Raw genomic sequence first — 6,235 nt, 5'->3', positions numbered from 1 at the left:
GGATTCATGGCCAAATTTCTTATTTCTTATGGTTATTTCAGTTGTCATGATGAGCGATTCCTAACAAATTCCAAACAACAGAGACAACAAACGTGATATCAGCGATGAAATCGGGATCCTTCAAAATACTTCAGAACCAACTGACTTTTTATTATAACAGTTTTTTTTCTATTCCACAGAGAGCACGATCAGAGAGGAATGTATAAATTTCACGTTGGAAATTGAATTTTGTTCCTGTTTACAATAACATCGAAAGTAAACCTTTGAGTTATCTTTCAGAAACATGTTGGTTAAACTGACGGTTGAGGTGTTTATCTACAGTTAGTACTCATTTTTTTTTTAATCTCAAGCTTTCACTGTTCTACGACATCGCCAGGAAGTGCTTAGCGTCAGTAAAGTGGTAAATGGCTTTTTCCCGCATAAGGCAGTTCACCTGATCACTAATGAGTATAAAACCGTGATACTAGATTGACACCAAAGATAATAACACGTTTTAAAGCAGTTCTGAGAAACGCGGTTTGAAATTGTTATATTGATAGAAGTTGCTTAAATTTTTGTTTCTCGATTTTTCCCAATAACAATACACATTCGTGATTACTTGAGGCCTATTCAAACTTTTATCTTTCAGTTTTCTTTAGCTGATTTTTATACGGTTAAAACTGGTTCAACTAAACATGTATTGATGGTGTTAATAGTCTCAAGTCGTTTTCTTGAATAATATTATGCATAATATTGACATTTTGATCAAAGATTACGGACTGAGGCTTGACAGTTTTAAAAAATTTAGAAAAAAAGTTTTAGTTGTGTGCAACCTTCTCTAGGTTATTCAAAATTATTGATACGACAATCAAGATGCCATGCGGATAAAAATTGAAAATAATCATTTTTTACTGTCGTTTTATCGTTTTTTTGTATTATGTCTTCAGAAAGCATCAGTTAACTCCTTTTGCTGTCATTGTAATTTTCCTTCGCTCAAGTAGGCGAGAGATTGCATACTATTTATAATCTCTCGATAAGCTTTTAGAAACTCCTCAGTTTTCGATTTATATTTCTTTTATATAAATATATTTTCTTCAGCCCTTTCACGGTTGAAAGTTCAATTAAATTTTAGCGATTTTAACGGTTGGCCATTATAAGGAATATTTGTCTTGTCAGGTAAAATCAATGTTGACCTTTTCAGTTTTCCAATGTGAGTCAAATTATATTCAGACTCATTCAATCTTTCTCTGAAGAAGTGACGTGAATGTGTGATAATCTGTTGTTAGTTTCAAAGTGACACCTTGGTTACCGTTATTAAAGGTGCAAACTACATTATCATTATCGCAGTATGCGGAACGCTTACCATATATCAACACAGTAGCAACTTAGCTCTCTGTAGAGTCTTTGTGGCTCAGTGCGTAAAATACGGAGGTCTTAGTTTCGATTCTCGTCTTGGAGGCTCTAATTTTTTTTCCTTTGATCCACTCTCATGAAAAGACGAAAAAATATCTTTCTTCAACATTAGCAGAGCTTTGCGAACTTGACTCCTAGTTCTGAGCATAGGATGCTCAGGGCACGAACGAAATTAGAGCCACAGGGGATTTACCGAACTTGGACACAAAGGCTCGCTCCTCATTCCGCGCTTGAAAAAGAAATGAGAAACAAAACGGCTTTGAAAATATTATAATTACTGACACATAATCCCGAAAATAACATATTGCTAGAGGTAAATATTTCAAAATGCGTTAGCCTGCAATGCAAGCGTCTTATTGTTATTTCACTCCCCGACCCCCATCCCTCCCCTTACTTTTGATCGTTGACCGCCCCCTTGGTACAAATTTATTTCTCTCCACAGCCTTCCGCTGCCATTAAAATAAAAAAATGGCGGCCATAATATTCGCTATGAAATTACTGAGCACTCGCTCGCCAAAATTACGTCTGCTCTACAGGCTAAGAATGCGTTTCACCGTTTCACTTTCTCTCACCTTCTCTAGGCAACAGTTATCCGAGTCAAGATCTTGTTGGGTAGCTTTTTTGTAATTTTTAGTATTCCCATTCGGTATTTTCACTAGCCGGTAAGGTGTTCTGCCGCAAAAAAGGTAATAAAATTTTTGCACTTTGTAAGATCAGGTCCCGTCGCTCTTGGTCATAAAAAAAACTGTCGCACTTTATAATGGTTTCTTGCTAAAATGGTGTGACAGTTTTTGGATTACAAAGTGCGGTAAGTGTTATTTCAAGGCGCGGCCAGTGTTATAACAGGGTAAGACAAATGTTATTTCAAAATGCGGCAAGTATTACAAGGTAGCACGAGTGGATAATCAGAAAAACGTAGACATTTAAAACTAATAAGAATCATGTTTTGTAAACGCTTGTCCTTAAGGTTTACGTTCCTGCCCTTTTAAGTAAATTATTGTATTCAGAGTTAAAATCCTTGAAAATAAATCGAAGAATACGTTTGTTTGAAAGATCCAATTTATCAGAATCTTGTTTTCCTAGTATCATCCCTTGGTGTTTGCTGGGATTTGCTATCATTCCATTAATCTCATACCAGGCATTTGCTGAGCTTACCTCACGCGAGATACGCCTTTCCAAAGATACCGAATCCGTATCGGCAGTGTAGAGTTGACCATCATCTACATACATATTTAATTGTACAGTTTTAATTCGTAGGAATAAATCATTTATAAAAATATGATATAACATTGGTCTAAGAACACTGCCTTAGGGTACTCCTCGCCGCTGACTTCTTGCCAATCAGAACTTGTATCACCTACTTTCACCCGCTGCATCTTACCGTGTAAGTAATCTTTAAGAAGCATACAACTTCTACTGTTGACACCATAAGCCTTCAGCTTAGCCAGCAAAGGTCCATGCAGTATGGTGTCAAAAGCCTTAGATAAATCCATTGATATCCCTACAACAATTTTTTTGTCATCCAGACTACGCTTCCAATCTTCTGTTAACCTCATTAACGAGGTTTCACAGCTATAGTGTCTCCTATACGCTGAGATGTAGTAAGACAATAGTTCAGTGTAGAACTGGTCTAGTTGAGAAGCAAGGAGTTTCTCAAAAACATTATTTAGGGCCGGTAAAACAGTAACTGGTCGATAATTTTCTTTACTCAATTCATCATTTTCCCTTAAAAGAGGTGTTACCAGCCCCATTTTCCATCGAGAAGGATATTTGCACTGTTTGATCGATTCATTCATTAACTCTGATAGTGGACCAGATATCACAGAAGCGGATTCCTTAAGAAGCCGCGGGGCTATGGTGTCGTGGCCGTAGGCCTTGCGTGCGTTGATGTAGTAGTAGTTTTTCAACCTGGTTCTTATTGGTGTATTTAAAATTAAAATTATGTATGGTGTTCTTTCTTCTGTTTTCCTCCGCAATTGCTTGAATGCCGGGGTGTGCACTGAATTTATGTCCAAAGTTATGTTCTTTAATGTCCTGCACATCATCAATGATGCGAACAAAGTAGTTGTTGAACAATTCAGCTAATTCTTTTTTATCCGTTATAAGCACATCGTTTTCAATTAGCGTACGTAATGTCATTGGCTTGTTTACTTGACCTCGAATGCATAAAAGGACGATAAGCCTCCCAAAATGCACGTGGATTGTCGGTCTCTGACTTGTTTTTAAAATGATCTTTAATCGCTTTGCGGCTAATTGACGTGAATTTGTTTCTTTGTTTCTTATATTCGGCGTAATTAGCGTCGGTCCTCTGATGCGTGAACTTCTTCCAAAGTTTGTTGCGGTGACGAATAGCTTTACGCCATTGTTCATTCACGAAAGGAATTTGATTGCCCCTTATCTGTGCTTGCTTTTGTGGTGCGTGTTTGTTTAGAATGTCAAGGTACAGTGACTCAAACACGTATTTCACGCAAAAATAAATCCTTGTCAAAATTCTTTAGACTTCTTAATTGTATTTTGCGAGATCGCAATCGCGGAACTGTGGTTTTCATAATAGTATATATAAGAGAATGATCGCTGATATCAGCATCCACTACGCCCGATGAAAATAATCTTCTTGAGTTATTTGTTAAAATCAAGTCCAGTAAAGTTGACGATGTTTTGCCCATACGAGTGGGTGATCTAATCAAATTTTTGAGACCGTATACTTCTAGTACGTAAATCTTTTAGGTGACCACCGTCCTGATGACATCGTTTGAAAAAGTTATAACAATTTCAAATAACTCGCTCAGTTCGAATTTCCATTGAGATATTGGAATAGATGGCGGCTTGTAAATCGCCATAACAGTGAGCCAGGATTTTGCTACCTTCACTTTCAGTATGATGTGTTCAGTCCTGAAGTTTGACGTGTCAATACCATATTGATCTCCAAGTTCTTTTGTCACAGTGAAACACAGATTACTTCGTACGAATATCATAAGCCCATCACCATAAATGTTTCTATCCGATCGGCACATACGAAAGCCCTGCATGGCAAACTGGCTGTCAGGTTATGTTTTATGCAGCTTAGTTTCAGAGATGGCCAAAATTTCGAACCTTCCGCGCATAAGCGATTTTTTGATCTCATGGAATTTAAAGCCGGCTATGCTGTTGGCATTGATATGACCAATCTTTACGTTGCTCCGATGCGTTTTAACTAAAGTGTCAAAACTCATTCAAGTGTTGTTGTGGTCTTTGTTCTCATTCAGAGTCTAGTCGGTGTCACTGCAAGAACTGTAGCTGGTATCAATTTCACTAATGTCAACAAGAGGTAGTTGTTTTATCTCGTCCAAGCAGGGAGGACATATCCAACTAGCGGTTTCAGAAGCCTGTAATCACTTGTACTCTTTTGGTGAGATTCCACCGCATTTGATATGAATTCGTTGAGAGCAGGAGTTGCAACACACAGCCCTTTGATTTTAGCCACCACTTTTCTACAAACGGTGCAACTTTCCGGTCCCGGATTAAGGCTAATGTCTCCACCTAGACGAAGCAGTTCAAAGTTGAAGCTTGCGGCGCTGTTGTTGTAGTAGTGAAAGTTAGACTTGGTGTACCTCGTATGACACCTATTTACAAGATGGCGGCGATTTGCAGCAATGGATGATATCAGAAACATACACAATGGTTTCACTTGCTCGGTTTCTGAATCCGATAATACATTAAGATCATTATATTCCCTTCCAAGAAGACCAGGACCAAGTAGAAGACAGCAAAGCAATTGTAAGAGGAGAAATAAGACCGTTTCAACGGAGCCGTGAAATGCACGTGTTTGCGCCATACTAATTTTCAAACCATCAGTCTGGGCAAAGGTCGATAAAAATGATACGAAGTGAATATATTTGAAAGAAAGAGACTACTTTACAAGCCCGAAGATTTTCGAGTCTAAAACTGTTAGGGCGGCAAGCAGATAAAATAGAAGCATCTGAGAGACCTTTAAGCTGACGGTTAATATTGAGCTGCTTTTTTGACACTTTACGTAACAAATGCATTTTTTTGTGATCATCGAAGCTTCAATTTAGGCCGATTGATGATCTGTAGACAAGAAGCCCTTTCCATTTAGAAATGGGTCACTGTTGTTTGTTGTTGAAAATAACTCTATTTTAAGTGGTGTAACTTGCTCCACATTGAAACAGTTCGGCAGTATCCTTAAAATGCTGTAAAAATTGATCGTGATAAAATAACATGATATAGAGAATAATGCATGGGCTGGCTTAAATATGGAATTTCCCTTCGAGTGGAACACGAAAAGAGAAATTTCATATCTACAAGCAACCCTGTATTACTTTTTTTATCATATAAACACAATAGCCCATTACTGACAAGAAAAGCCGAGTCTATTAATGAATGAAAATAAAGGGATCGACAATCCCCGAATACAAATCGTAAAGTGCGTTGGCGCACTCAAGATGAAAACATGCGTTGAATTACTACAAAAACAAACAATGGGCCTAATTTTCAATGCAATGCAATTCTGTCTCTAAAATGTTTACTGAACACTTCACAGTATTTCACAAGTAAGACCACAACGCTCTCGGGGGATATCAATCACTCAGCGGCAATACTGTTTGAAAGTCGTGACGGATGCTGATCAGGCATAGGTAACTTTTCAGGGTAAAACAAACTAGATGCAAAGTCAATGGAGGGAAAAGAAGCATCCTGTCTTAAGTGCCTGCAAATTTTCGCGAGGTAGCATTTTTTTTTCCGTTTAGTTCAGCTGTTTTAGAATATTTTTTGACTTTTTAACAACTTTTAAGTAGGAAATTATGCACAAGCCTAGGAGTAAATTTTGTCTGTTGTATTTGTTTTT

The sequence above is a fragment of the Pocillopora damicornis genome, chromosome 13 (assembly GCF_964200805.1).
Source record: "Pocillopora damicornis chromosome 13, jaPocDami1.2, whole genome shotgun sequence".
Lineage (NCBI taxonomy): Eukaryota > Metazoa > Cnidaria > Anthozoa > Scleractinia > Pocilloporidae > Pocillopora > Pocillopora damicornis.
This window is presented reverse-complemented; position numbering follows the sequence as displayed.